Genomic DNA, 15,806 nt, shown 5'->3' with positions numbered 1-15,806 from the left:
AGTGCAACTCAGGATCTACCTCAAAGAAAATGTAGAAATAACAGTAATCACACAAACCCGAACACCCTTGCCCCGCCCCCTCCCCAAGGCCCTACTCCGCCCCTTCTCCAAGGCCACATCCCGCTCACTCCATCCCCCCTGCCTCCGTCACTTGCTCTTCCCCACCCTCACTGGGCTGGGACAGGGGTTTGGGATGCGGGCTCTGGGCTGAGCCTGGGGCAGGAGTGCAGGAAGGGGTGCAGGCTCTGGGAGGGGGCTCATGGCTGGGGCAGGGGGTTGGGATGCAGGCTCTGGGAGGGAGTTTAGGTGCAGGGGACTCAGGACTGGAGCAGGAGGTTGGGGGGCAGGAGGGGGTTCAGGGTTGGGGCAGGGGGTTGGGGTGCAGCCTCTGGCCAGGCACCGCTTACCTCAGGCGGATCCCAGGCGGCAGCACAGCGGGACTAAGGCAGGCACCCTGCTTGCCCTGGCCCCGCGCTGCTCCCGGAAATGGCCAGCACATCCCTGCGGTCCCTGGGGGGGCAGAAGGGGTCTCCATGCGCTGCCCGAGCGCTGACTCCGCAGCTCCCATCGGCAGAGAACTACAGCCAATGGGAGCTGCAGGGGCAGAGCCCCCTGCCCACCCCAGGGGCTGCAGGGACATGCTGGCCACTTCCGGGAGCTGCACATGGAGCCCCCTGGCCCCGCTTACCTCAGGCGGCTCCCGGGCAGCCGCACAGCAGGGCTAAGGCAGACTCCCTGCCTACCCTGGCCCTGAGCCACTTCTTGAAGTGGCCAGCTTGTCTGGCAGCGGCTCCGGGGGGGGTGGGGGGGGGCAGAAGGCTCCACACACTGCCCCCATCTGCAGGCACTGCCCCCACAGCTCCCTTTGGCCGCAGTTCCCCGTTCCCAGCCAATGGGAGCTGTGGGGCCGGTGGCTGCAGGCAAGGGCAGCGCGTGGAGACCACCTTTCCCCCTCCACTCCGGAGCAGCTGCCGGACATGCCAGTCACTTCCGGGAGCGGCGCCAGGCCAGGGCAAGCAGGGAGCCTCTGCCTTAGCCCTGCTATGCCACTGGACTGTTAGCAGCTGATCTCCCCGTTTGGCTGCAGGAGGACTGGCATGACAACCCTAGACTGAGACCGAGATCAACTGTCAGAGGCTCCATGATCGACCAGTCGATCATGATCTACTGGTTGGTGACCACTGCTATAGCAACTTTCCAATGGTTTCAAAGTACCTTACAAATATTAAGCCTCACAGCACCCTATTTTAAGATACAGAAATTGCCTCTGGCATGAGATACTGTTTCAAAACTATCACTGGTTCATTACTGACTCCCATGGAAATGACACCTACTGAATCACCAACCTCCACTTCCTTCATTCCTGACATGAATTACATCCCCATTCCATAAGGACACAACTACAAAAATAGATACAATTTAGTGGCATGCATAAGTTATCAATTTATAATGTCCTTCACTTTTCCAAGATACAAACATTTAGTGGCTTAGAGTCACCTATGAACTTGAGCTTGGAAATACTCATTTCAACATACTTTTGACTTTCCTAATATCTAGGAATTTCAGAAGAGGGGCCTGGCTTTTAGACAGACTAAGAGCATAATGGCATACTAATGTGTGTGCCAATTACTTGATTTGTACACACAATTACTGTAATGATGCATATACACACATATACATATACACACACACAAAAGAGTCAGAGTTTGGCTCATATGTACATTAATACTATAGAAATTACTTTTTGACATGGAAAATTATGCATCTAAGCTCTTGTTTGTACCACGGTTTTATACAATTTCTCAAAAGGAGTACTAGCTGCTTCTGAACTAATCAAAATACAAGTCACTTAAAAATTATCTAACTTTATGGAAATAAGCCACTTTAAATATTAGATATTAAATGCCTAAAATAAAATATGAAAGGAGTATTTCAACATATTAGTATTTTAAATGTCATGTGCTGAAAAACCCCTTATTCAGTTTATTTGGGTCCATTCATCACCTTTTAAAGTAGTTATTACAGTATTCTTCAAAGATTCATTTGTTTGAGACAGGTGTTAGTGACACCAAACATCTGTTTTGATATAATCCTGGACTGTATTCTGAATTATGTAAAATAACCTTCCCACAGCAAATGCCAGGAAGTTTTCATTTAAAATTTTACCTTATGACTTGCATATAAAGTATAACCAAGATTATATTTCAGTTTAGACGGTCACCAAGAAAGCCCTACAGAAAGTTAGAAAAACAGAATTCTATTTCTGTCTATGCCTAGTGGTGCTTTTGAAGTGTATGTGATCCCAGTACACTGCATCTATGAATCAACTTAACATTTTAAGACAATCCAATGCCTCAACTACCCTCTACTTCTACCTCTTTGGTGTTTAAGGAATTATTGGTCTGAGTATTAGTAAGTGTTTGAAGTGGATTCCTGTGTTCTTCTAAGCTAATATCAGCCAAACCTGGAGTAACTACAGCAAGTCAAGTGCCTATAGTGCCAAGTGACCAATATGTTTCATTTCTTATGTGGAGCAAAAGCCAAATACTGGTGACAGCTCAATAGCAACTAAAATGACAATCACCCAAGAAGTCTATTTTTTTAATTCATGTGAAATTGTTTTTATGATTGTTATTCAGCACTCCTAGTGATTTTGCCAGGGTGCTTTATAAATAAATTTATTATTAATTACTGAGTATTTATTTTGGCAGCTTGAATACTGTATCATTAGTAAGATCCATTCAGTCTAATGAAAGTGTTCAATTCTTATATTAAATTCACCTAAAAAAGCGTCAGGCAATGATATGTCAAGTTTTCACAACTATTTCACTGTAACATTATCAAAGAGGAAAAAAAGTCTGAACTTTTAAATTCAAAATTATTTATTTTGTATTATCATAGTGCCTAGAAGACCCAGTTATGGGTCAGAACCTCTTATGCTAAGTGCTATACAAATACAGAACATAAAAACAAAAAAATGATAGATTGTAAACTCTTTGGATTAGGGACTAAGTAAAAAGACAAGAAATTGATACAGATGGGGGAGAACAAGGAAACAATGAAACAGTATTGGTCACCATGATAAGCAGTTTCTCAGCACAGCAGCAGCTTAGCCACTCTCAAGTTTTTTATAGGCATCTTGGCAAAATTCTCCTTTGAGGAGATTTTGAAGGAGGCTAATGAGTTAGTTTTGCAGATGTTTATGGGTCACTCCTCCCAAACCTAAGGAGCAGCCTGGGAAAAAGCATGAAGGTGCTTGTTAAAAAATTCAACAAGTGGGCAATGAAGGCTAGCATCTTGGGCCAATCATAAGAGAAGGCTGACATCTCAATACCGAACCAGGGATGATAGGTAAGGTGGGGATAGACCATGAAAGGACAATTGTGCTATTATATTGATCCCTTCATAGTGTGTTTACAATATCTAATACGGTATATACGGGTGTTTCCCTCATTAATACTTTGGGAAGGAGATCAAAGTGAAGTTAGATCAAGAATTGTACAACAGCCTTCATACATATATCATACCATATATACATTTTTATTAGATAACCAGAAATTGTACTGGACATTCAGATCACACCATTTGATCTGTTACAGATCTATTATCATTATTACTGACTTACTGTAATTCTCATAAGGGTAAGAAGACCGTTACATTCAGAAATCATTATCTTAGCTTCCTTTTCTATTAATTTGCATTATGCCTCTTCTGTGTCATTTATTCAGTAACTCAAGGAGTCCTCTTCACCAAGAAGCCAGTCAAATGGAGGATTTCCTTATATAGCCGTTTGCACCCAAAGGTTCCCCTTCAGTCCCACCAACAATGGAGAAGTGTGTGTCAGCTGGACAAGTGTTTGTTTTGTTTTTTTATGTTTTAGTTACAGATTTCCCTCCCACCCACTCATGTGGATGGAGTCAAGAAGTACTGCACGCTACAATCACTGAAAGCACTTGTGACTCGGAAGCATCTTTCCAGTGGATGGTTATACAACTTCTAACTCTTCTATTTCCAGTGAAAAATAGAAAGCACCACTGTAAAGAGTCAAAAATACCCGAGTAGGAACTTTTCTGCAGCAGCCCTCCTCCCCAAGATCATCTGTGCAACACTTCAAGCCACATTCTAGCTGTATTGTTTCTCTTCCTCTTTAATGTAGAGCAAAGATAAAAAGAGCAGATATAACTAGATTGCAAGGCCCAGAACAAAACTGAAATTCCCAGCCACTTCCCCAACAGTTCAACCATCAAGACTGTGTGGTTTAATAAAAAAGAAGCCATGTTATTAACCAGCTAAGAGCTCCTTCATATGACAAGGTGCAATCACAGGCAAGAGGGGGTTATTCTGTCTGTTGAGTAGTCTCTTTTTCCGGCTCTGAGAGCACATCTGTATGTTTCCATTCCCTCAGTGCAGATTTAAGAATGATTATTCTTGGTTCACAGGAACTGTGAGAATGTTATTGTCTGTCAGTGTGTTTCTTAGGCACCACTTGAGACCATCTATGGCTTTGCTAAGGAAACCTGCACTGAAACTAGTTACACCACGAGATACCCTCTATGTAAGATATATATGCACGAACCACATGCCAGCTGGTCACCAGTTTAAGGACCTGTACCAATGAAGCCACATTTGATACACACAGGTCATGAACATTGGAGTGGCACATGGTATGTCCACAGTGCTTCAAGAACCACCAAAAAGACTCAAATATCTTTAGGCTTGGATTGATTATTTTTTATTGGTAAATGTTGGTAAACATCAGTTTCACCACATGCTAACAAAAATATTGACATTTTTAATTATAAATATTGTAATTGAAATTTACAGATCGGCAAAGAACAAAATATGCTGCTTGAGAAGTCAGAGATTGATTTAAGGCTATTTAACTTGTATATTCTGATATGTTGACAATTTATGTTTTAACCATTATAAAGCTTTATTTTTGTGGCTCAGGGTGTCTACTGTCATTAAATTAGTACTGTCGTTACCTGCTGCCCATTATCTGGCCACCCCATAACTTCGCACAACTGTGAAAATTTAAACCAATAAAAATGAAAAAAGGCTTAAAATAAACACGGATACCCATCAAAATGATAAAAGGAAGTAAAACTGAATTCTGCCAAGCCTAACCCTAGAGGCCAGTTGTGTGTCAAGCATCCTCCTGAGGGGCATTGCACGGCTGATGCCAACACACCACCAGCCATCCTGCAGGCACAACAAAATCTGGTGCCCCAGCATGCTCAGCTCCCCCAGGACAGGCCCTTTACCGTGAGACATGGACATCCTCCTTCAGGGGACAACACCGGGCACCCCCACTCCCCAACTGGGAAAGTTACACACCAGGTCCCTGAGCCTGCCTCACAACATCCCACCCGGGGGCACCAGCTGCTGCCCATAAGAAGGCACCACAACAACCCTGGCACTCTGGCTTTGCTATCTCCTAGGAGCAACCCCTCGGCCCTAGGTCTGCCAGGCCCTTCCCGCCTGGCTACCAGCCACCAGGACACCCCCCCCCCCACCCACCCACACACTCCCTTCACCCCTCCCCACTCCATCACCCCCTCCACTTAACCCGCCCGCTCCATTCCCCCACCCCTCCCTCCACTTAACCCGCCCGCTCCATTCCCCCACCCCTCCCACTCCACTCCACTCCATTCCATTCCCCCTCCCCCGCTCACCGCGCGGCGAGCTCTTCCCCCCTCAGAGGCCCGCGTGCCGGAACCGGTGGTATTGGCGACGGTTGCTCCCGTCCAGTGAGTGCGGCCGATAACGCCGGCTCGCCTCCATAGTCCGCCCTAGTTCCTCCGCCTCCTCACGAGACTCAGCCGCAGCCGGGCCCGCGGGGGGAGCCGGCAAAAGAGGAAGGGGGGGGGAAGAGACGACAACCCTGCGCATGCGCGAGACCGCCGCTGTTCCCCATCCAGGAGAAGGAGGCGGTAAGTGCAGCGGGGTTGCATACGCGAGGGTCGGCCCGGAGTCCGAGGGCGGGGACCGAGAGAGGAGACTCACGCTAATACGCATGCGCCAAACTTCCCACGCCGGCGAGAGGGGAGCGAGGCAAAGGCGACGAACAACGACGCGCATGCGCGGGGTGCGGCTGGCTGAGCGCTGGCGCGATCAGCCTGTGTGGGTGCGTGGCGCTGCTTGGGGGGGGGGGAGGCGGCGCGCGGGGGGAGGGGCGGCCGGGGGGGGGTAATGCCGAGTCCAGTGGGTTTGCCCCGCCCTCCGTTGTGGGGCTTTGCTCCATTGCAAGCGCCAGGCGGCCAGGCTGTGCTGGGACAGGGGGGAGTGAGGCTCGTGCTCCTTGGGGTCAGTGCTCTGCACCGAACCCCCCCCGGTCACCGTATTACACATGCTGAGTGTTGCCAATTCCAGGCAGTCATGAACCATGAGTCGGGCATAACAACCCCCACGAGAGCAGCTTAAAAAGCATGAGATTTTTTTTTTAAAGATTAATTTTAGGCTTATTTTATTTCCCCAATTTTTGAGCTTGGGTCACATTTTCAAACATGAGAACTAGAAACTTCTCCCTTTTTAAAAAAAAACAAAGCCAAGGTTTCCATCTCATCACTAGACGGTAGACCGTGAGAGCTGGGGCTGTGGAGAAAACAGCAGACTTGCGGTAAAAGTGCAAGAGTTGACAACATTATTAATGCTGAAAAAATATTTCATTTGTATTACTAAAGCCATACTGTGCTAATCACTGTACAAACATGTAAGAAAAAAAACAGCCTTGCCCAAAATAGTTAACAACTGAAGTTTAAGATGAGAGGCATATTAATTTTATCAGGACATCCCCCAAAAGAATCTAGAAATTCTGCAAATCTCCAGTTCAGTGGATTCCTCCCCTCCAACCCCTTAAACTTCACATATTTAATTACAGTGATACTTGGTCACTTTTTTAGAAATCATGCTAATAGTTTGTGCTCCTTCCTACTACCTTTTATCTGATGCTTGCAAAGTGCTTTATACATCTTCTCTATGCCTCACAAAATCACTGTGAGGAGGGTGTGATGTTGCACTTGATATGCTTTATGGAAATACGCTTATGAATATGACATAACTGGAATATGCTTTATACTAAATACCCCTTGTATGGTGTCATTAGAAAGCTTGTAATCTACTAAGTGTGTTCATCCTATTTGTTTGCATGTATTATTTCTATATCTGGAGTTAGGAGAATAAGATATAAACTTGTATCACTGCTGTAAACATATTAAGTGGAAGCCATTAAGGGTGCTCCAGAAACAATCAGTTGTAAATGGCCTTAGTTACTCGAAAGTCTTCCTGTGTATATGTGGGCCAGCCCATGGGGAACAGAGACTAGGGATGTTACAGTGACATGTGACCATGTCATCTGATAATGAAATCTATCTTAAATCTGGTACTTTTTCATTTAGAAGGAGGGGTGGGGACCCAGAGAGACACAAGATTCCCGCCTTGTGCCAAAGCTATAAAAGGGGGTGGAGCAGGACAAAATGGGCAGCCAGTCATGAGAAAACCCCTGCTTACCACCTGAGATGTCTGATGGAACTAACAGAGACTGTACCAGGGGAAAGGATTGGGCCCAGACTAGGAAGAAGTCTAGTCTGTGAAAGAAGCTTATTCAAACATCTTTGAGGGTGAGATATTACCTGTAATCAGTTTCTTAATGTAGTAGGCTTAGACTTGCATGTTTTGTTTTATTTTGCTTTGTGACTTACTTTGTCCTGGCTGTTATTACTTGAAACCACTTAAATCCTACTTCTTATACTTTATAGAATCATGTTTGTTTATTACTAAACCCAGAGTAAGTGATTAATACCTGGGGGAGCAAACAGTTGTGCATATCTCCCTATCAGTGTTATAGAGGGCAGACAATTTATGAATTTACCCTGTATAAGCTTTATACAGAGTATAACAGATTTATTTGGGGTTTGGATCCCATTGGGAGCTGGGTGTCTGAGTGCTGGAGACAGGTAACCTGCTGAGCTGTTTTTAGTTAGTCTGCAGCTTTGAGGGCGTGGTCCAGACCCTGGGTCTGTTGCAGCAGGCTAGCGTGTCTGGCTCAACAAAGCAGGGTTCTGGAGTCCCAAGCTTGCAGGGAAAACGGGCTCAGAGGTAATTTCAGCACATCAGGTGACAGTCCCAAGGGGATCTCTGTGACCGAACCCATCACAGTGGGAAAATAGTTATCTCCAGAAACAGCAATGAAAGGTGTTGTACAATCTTTAGCAATTACTTCAAGACAAAGGCAGAGCTGAGAGTAGAGTCTGTGATTTCTGATTCCCCATCTCTGCAGTCATCACTTGACCTGGAAAAAAATTCATACTGGTCTTTATGTGACATGACAGTATATAGTACCGTATGCAACCCCAAAGTGAGTGTTATCACTGTGTGATGCCGTACAGGGCATGGACAGTGACTGATGCAGTTACATTTCAAAGCATGGAGCTTCAGATGGATTAAAAATCATCTTAAACCACTTATTTTGTTTAAGTGACTAACCAGCACCCAACTGCAGCCTGTGATGAACACACAATTGGTATCATATCCCTTCAGAACCCTATTCCACCTTCACAGCTGATGGGCATCCATGGTTTGTTGACAATGTTTGGTTGTAATACAGAAGGAAGGCCAAGCTCAAACAAGGCCCTCTGTAATTTGTCCCAGTCTGTACATGGTATGTTGTAATTTTATCAGCAACATCTTTAAAACTTATTGCTTCAATATTTAAATAGGCAAAATACAAACCAGATTCTAATCTGTGTGAGAAGTGCAAGTATAACATATGGGCTGTGTGAGGGGGAAATGAAGTCAATGATGAGATCATGAATAAATATCTTCATATGCTTTACATTGCAATTCAATGTGCAACGGTTAGATCACCTCCCATATATAATAGGGATGTTTTTGGGTGCCCATGTACTTAGCAAATTCCAAGAGTGATTCAGCAATTAATTAGCACAGGTGTTTCTGTAAGTGTGAAATACAACAGTAGGAGAGCAATTCCAGCTTTTAATGATTTTTAAAGGTACACCTGCATGGCCTTGTAATATAATGGCAGTTCCTGGGCTGAAATTTGAATCCTGGTGGGTTTATGACCAGGTTGGCCTATTATTTTGTTCTTTTGTGTTGTGATGGTAGATGGGAAGGGGTTACACAGTCTTTGCTTCTTTCTGTGTCTAGTGATTATTTCTGAAAGGGTAAAACGTGAGTCTACCTTGCAAACAAATATGTCACCAAAATGTACCAGGCATAGAGCATGTGAAAACCACTGTGGTAGTCAAACAGAGTAATGATGGTTCTGGGTCTATAAGACACTCAGTTCCAAGGTTCACTTGAGCATTTGGCATATAGCTAGCTGCTCTTTATTACAGAGTTAGGAATGCTTGGGAGAGTTAGCCATTCCCCCACCATCTTCTTAGAGACTATCAGAAAGGAAAAGATGAGGTGGTGGAGTGGGGTAGTATTAACCTTAAATTAAAGTGTTAACTGGTGTCCTAGGGGACAAATGTCACTCACCAGCCCAAAATTCAGATTTTCTTTTAAAAAAGTATTTCAAAGTTTAATATTCTAGAAAGTTTAAATGAGCTGGGTGCTTTAACTGCAGTTAGGGTGATTTTGCTGTCATCTCGTTCTTATTAGTACTCCTGAGGGAATTCTGCACCAAAAAATTAAAAATTCTGCACACAATATTTTAAAATTCTGCAAATTTTATTTCTCAAATAAAGGTGGAGGCTCCAGCATGGCATTGGAGAGCACAGGCCACTGGCTGCACAGAAGTGGGAGATCACTCTGCAGCTCCCCCCGGGAGACAGACTCAGCTGTGAGGCTGCACCCAACCCTGACACAGCGCAAGGACCGGACCTGCCCCAGAAACACCACAGTGCCCTGCCCCTCCCTGCCAGGTGCACCCAGGTGTGGGCAGGCAGGATCCAAGTGTGGAGGGGCTTAGTGGTAGAGGGGGAGGGGGGAAATCCAGGTGTGGATTGAAAGGCTTCTGTGTGAGGCCATCTGGGTGTGGGTGGCTCAGTGGGGGATCCAGGTACACAGGGGATCTGGATGCACAGGGGCTTGTTGGGAGGTTCTGGATGCAATGGTAATGGGATGCTGGAGGGGGGTTCAGGTGAAGGTGGTTGGGGCTCAGCAGGGGGGATGGAGCTTGGTGGGGAGTCGGTGTCGGGCTCAGTGGGGGAGGTCTGGGTGTGGGGAGATAGAGATCAGCAGGAGAGTCTGGGTGTGGGGGTCTCAGTGGGGGGGTCCAGATGCTGGGGGAGTGGGGCAGTAATCCAGGTGCAGCTTGTTGGGGCTCAGTGGGGTAGGGATCCGGGTGGCTCATCGGGGTGGTGCAGCAGGAGTGGGGCTCCTCAGGGGGGTTCTGTATGTGGAGTGTGAGGCTCAGCGAGAGGGTCTGGGTATGAGGGGTTCTGGATGCACAACAGTTGGGTGGATAGGGGAGCAGGTCCCTGTACAGTGATCCCTCCCCCTGCAGCTGAGGAGCAATGGGTGCAGGAAACGGTGGTGTGGGGGAAGAGTTTGCAAAGATTCCTGCAGCTGGGGGAGAAAGCTGGGGGTGGGTCTGACCCAGCACCGGATGCCGTGCAGGGGAAGAGGAAGTTCTGTCCTACCCTGCCCAGCCATGACTAGCAGCTGAGCCCGGTGCGGGGTAGGAGTCATCAGCCAGGTCTTCCCCAGTTCCGCCCCCTGCCCTACAGTGATTTACCTCTCTGCCGTCTGCCGTGGGTACCCGAAACATACTGCTGTGGAATGTCACATGGCTGCTCTTGTGGCTTCCCTTTGCTTCCCCATCAGAAAGTCATTTTTCTGTGGGGAAGCAAAGAAATCTATGGGGAACATAAATTCTGTGCATGCGCAGTCGCGCATAATTCCCCCAGGAGTATTATTAGTTACCACATTAGTGAATATTCTTTAACACAGAGGATAAAATAGCAGCCCTGAACATTCATCCTGACCCTTTATTTGGTAATTGGCTAAAAATTCTCCCTGCTTTAAAATCCCTCCCAGCCCCTCAGAACATACATCTAATCTCATGTAAGAAGCTCTCCAGCTCAGCCACAAATAAAGTCCCCACCTCCAAAAAGCACTTTCCTATCTATTGGTGACTTATGGCCAAATCCTAAGAGAAGCTGAGAAACTACAGCTCCCCTTGAAGTCATCACAAACTGCCTCTCACTTCAGTGAAAGCAGGATCAGGTCCCTAATTCTGTACTCACCTAATGCATGGTGAGTGTCTTCAGGTCAAATCCCCAGGGATAAGTTACAGGAGGGCTCAGAACCTCTCAAAATTAATGCCTTAGGCACTAATGCCAATTCTGTTCCCATTGAAATCAGCAGGAGTTTGTCACAGGTTCAGGAAGGAGTAGGATCAGGCCCTTGTGTAGCTGCCATTGTAGACAAACATAAGAACGGCTATACTGGGTCAGACCAAAGGTCCATCTAGCCCAGTTTCCTGTCTTCTGACAGTAGCCGCTGCCAGGTGCCCCAGAGGGCATGAACAGGTAATCATCAAGTGATCCATTCCCTGTCGCTCATTCCCAGCTTCCAGCAAACAGTGTTTAGTTAACTTCTGCACAGTTGTCTCAGGAGATATCCTGTTTTCTAGTGATCAGATATTACTTTAATTGCATGATGTAATTATTATTTGTTAGTCCAGTCTCAAGCATATGGCTCATTCAGAGCAGCTCTGGCTAAAGATATCAGACCAGGTCAATTTTGCTAGGGTAATTTACACCATCTGAGGATTGGGCCCATTATTTGCTACATCCAGAATTGTTTTTCTAGGTCACACAGGGAGATAAGAGAAGGTGGCTGCACTTGATGGGTTGGAGCAGGTTGTTTTGAGATATTACATGTTCTCAAGTCAAAAGTTCTGTGCATTTTGCAAGGAAGTGGGGGTCAGGAAATGAAGTCAGTGCAACATGGAATTGAGTGCCAGGAAATGAAATGACAGTGCACATTGAAAATGAGGAAGTTGAAAGCTAAGGGCTGGGGAAATGCCAGAGATTCAGTAGAAAGAGGGTTTGCTGCCACCACGACATCGGAGGATAAGCAATACTTTTAATTTTATTCACCGCCCCCATCGTGGCCACCGATTTTCTCAATCTTTGTGTATATGAGAACACAATGTATGGTTCTGGGATGCCAGTGGTATTTTAGAGAACAAATTGGTATTAAAATACTTAAATGATGCACAAATGTAAAGTGATGGTGGAACTTGAGGTCAGGAAGGAATTGCTCCCCAGGCCAAGGAGCTGCAGGGTTCTTTTACATTCCCTCCCTCCCCCCACTTCTGGAGGACTTTTAGGATGAGATGGAAATATCCCACATGATTTTCTGCAGTTTCAGAGGCAGGGCAGTTGGCTGGCCTTGGTAGATGGAGAGCCTAAGGCACAAAGAGGAAACGGAACATGCTCAAGATCATACAAAGAGAATGAAAAATAGAATCACTCTGCCTGCTCCTTTTCCCGTACTCTTAGTACTAAATGATGTTCTCTCTTTATCGAGATGCAATCCCTCTTACAAGAAAGCAGCAAAACAATTATAGCCCAGCACCGAGGAGTTATGCTCAGGGATCCAGTGTTTGTGTAACAGTCACGTACTCCCAGATCTCCAGTACACAAACCAGGCAGGAGACATTTCAGTTGCTCTGAGATTCTAATGATGAACTTTTCAGCCTTTGCACAGGTTAAAGGAATAATGCTTCTTTAGGATTTTGCTTTCCACTACTACTTCCAATTTGAATAAATATTGATTATTAAAAATAAAGATGTCAAAGAAAACAGATTTTTGAGCCCATTGACAGCATCCCTTGCCTGCATGGCACTGCCAGACGTCTTGTAAAGGCCATGAACTCTGGACTCGATGAACACTTATCCTTATTAGTTAATGGAGATTAGATGAGATTGCTAACCAGCTGTGTGTCTCCTATTTATAACAAACCTATATGTACCACAGCTATGCTGCAAGCTGCCCAGGTTCCACAGTGACCTTGGAAGTCCAGCTTCCTGGGCTAATGGAAGAAACACAGCATGCCATGCTCTGAGACATCCTCTTGTTCCTACACAGAGCACAAAACAGTCCAAGTGAAGGACAGTTATATCCCCTTTGAGCATCTGCTTGCTGACAAAGGGAACAGAACAGGTATGCGTGCACAGAACCATATATTAGGCTGCACATAGTAAGGTGTAGTGAAGGTGGGCCCTTCGTGAGAGAGGGATGAGAAATGAAATGTTTGAGGGTCTCAGAATTCAGAGTTCCTTGTGCCTCATTCAAGAAAAGCCAGTAGAAGGAAAACCTTCGGTACTAATACCCACAGATAAACAAACACATACAGTTCTCGCTGCTTAGGTCCTTGGTTTTGCAAAATATAAAGTGCATGGCTTTAGGTTTAATGGAACACTATTGTCAGATTCAACCTCAGCCAGTCAGATCAAACAATAACAGGATGTTTCTGCTAAAATGCTCAGCAGTGAAATCATTAACTGAGGCCTAATGACAATTCAGAAGTTAACAACCTGTTGAGATGAAGGAGTTCATGTCTCCCTTATAGCTGTTTAAGGTTTATCTACCTGCCATTTCTGTGTAACCATGAGGAATAGGAACTTAATATTTTTCAAAATGGAAGCTTAAATCCTGTAGAACCTGATAGCAAGTGGAGATATGACAAACCAGTTAATAATGATGCTGTTTAACCACAAAACCATTGATGGAGGGACAGGGGAATTATACAATACTATTGCTTTAACTTTTCAGAGTGCTGTGCAAATAGTAACTATGTCCTCATAAGACACCCCCCCCCCCCCATGAGGTAGGTAAATAAATATAATATATGGAGATATACTTATCTCATAGAACTGGAAGGGACCCTGAAAGGTCACTGAGTCCAGCCCCCTGCCTTCACTAGCAGGACCAAGTACTGATTTTGCCCCAGATCCCTAAGTGGCCCCCTCAAGGGTTGAGCTCACAACCCTGCGTTTAGCAGGCCAATGCTCAAACCACTGAGCTATCCCTCCCCATTTTAAAGATGGGGAAACAGGTTAATGGACTTGCAGTGCACTCACAATTCAGTGGCAGAGCTGGGATTAGAAATCAAGAGGTCCTGGTTTCTAGCTCCATGCTCAATCCACTTGATAATGCTGGCTGTCCTTGATAAGCTTGAGAGCCGTTGGCAACTGGTGTACAGAAAGCTCAGTTAGTGGTGAGCAGAGAGACTTAGCAGGAGAAAAGTTAAATGTCACAAAGGAGGGAGGGAGAACCCTTGGCAAAATCTTTACCAGGAAACCCAGCAATGGGCGGATGAAAGGACCAAAATCTCAGTATTGTGGAGAGTGAACAACTGGCTAGAGAAGGTGCACTGAGAGTCTGTGTTCAGGTACCTCACTTCCGTTAGTAAGACTATTGCAGGTAAATTTCATAAGAGTTTCAGAGGAATTTTTAGCAATGTTAAGAAGGGATTTATTCAGAGGGAAATGTTCTTAAGGGAGTTTAAGCAGAGATTTGATGGCTGGGCAAAAGGAATGTAAAGCTGTGATTTAAAAGGTCAGCTTAACATTGATAGTCACACTTAACCATAGAGAATGCCATTTAGAGGTAAGAACTGCAGGAAACTCAGCTGTAGGAAGCACAATCACCTTATCTGAGCTGCTATGTCTGGGCTCAGCAAGGAGGGGAAGGGTCACCAAGTTCTTTTGGTTTAAAATAAGATGTATCCTAGGCCCAGCACAATCTGGATACAGGCTACATTATGGGACAGAAACAGCTTTAGTGGCACTGATGGATGAACTCCTGTCAATAGATAGAGGACAGACATCCATTCTCATTCTCCTGAACCTCTCTGAAGCATTCGACGCTGTTGACAATGAGATAAAGCTATACTGCCTGAGAGAAGCGCGCACACACACAAAACAGTGATGGGAAACTGCTCCTCCATCGCTAGACCCCTCATTTGTGGAGTCCCACAAGAATTAATTCTCTTTCCAGTCCTATTCAACATCTACATGCTGAACTGGTCAGACAACATGAACTCAAGTGCCAAGAATATACAGGTAACTAACAGCTCTACATATCCTTCACCACATATGGCCACATAATCACCACCAAATAGCCCAGTGGCTGAATGAGATCAGCTTATGGATGAAGAACAGATGGCTGAAGCTGAACCCAAGCAAGATAGAGGTGATGGAGGACAGAAGAAAGCACTTTGAAGAGTTTGCAGCCATGGTGCCAGTCTCCTTTGATTGAAGGCCCATGCTCACAATTGGCCAGTTCAGTCTGTAGTTCAGGAGTGCTCCTGGATTCCTTATTGACACTAAGTTTTCACATGGTAACATGGACAGTAACACTTTCTACTGTTGGATTTTTGTTTGGTTTTGTTAATAAGAAGCCAAATGAACAGACTCAATTGGTATTTCTTAATCAAAGATTTAGTCAAAGATTAACACAGCACGATACAGAAAGGAAGGCCATAGTTACCAAAATGATCTGGAGACCGGAGAAACATCTGTAGCTCAGTTCACTCCTAATTCCCCAAAACACCCATCCTCCTATATTTGTTCAAGACAAAGAAAAATTCCTTTCCCATACTGAACTACATGAGAAGTTCCTTTTTATGGTATCTTATCTTGTCTAATTAATAGGCTAAAGATATCAGAAACTAAGTCCTTATTATAGAAAACATCTTGTGAGGGTTTACGCCCCTCCTTGCAGGGCAGCACGGCCTAGTGGCCAGAGTCCATAGGATCAACCCTTGGCGCAGGGTAGCACGGCCTAATGGCCAAAGTCCATGTAAGCGCCCCTGGTTGCAGGGC

The 15,806-nt window shown here is 45.4% G+C and overlaps 1 protein-coding gene across 1 annotated transcript in view; it reads right to left on the bottom strand.

The window, feature by feature from the left end:
- The window catches only part of NADK (NAD kinase), a 36,517-nt gene extending 30,679 nt beyond the window's left edge, over positions 1 to 5,838 (bottom strand). Inside the window, exon 1 of the mRNA XM_026660007.2 lies at positions 5,676 to 5,838. The gene's annotated coding sequence lies outside the window, so the exon portion shown is untranslated. The remainder of the gene's footprint in view (positions 1 to 5,675) is intronic.
- Between the last annotated feature and the right edge of the window lie 9,968 nt (positions 5,839 to 15,806).

The sequence above is a fragment of the Terrapene carolina genome, unplaced genomic scaffold, assembly GCF_002925995.2.
Source record: "Terrapene carolina triunguis isolate 2854851 unplaced genomic scaffold, T_m_triunguis-2.0 Scaffold714, whole genome shotgun sequence".
In the NCBI taxonomy this organism is placed as follows: Eukaryota; Metazoa; Chordata; order Testudines; family Emydidae; genus Terrapene; species Terrapene triunguis.
Note: the sequence above shows the minus strand (reverse complement) of the source record. Positions and strands in the feature narration are given on the sequence as shown.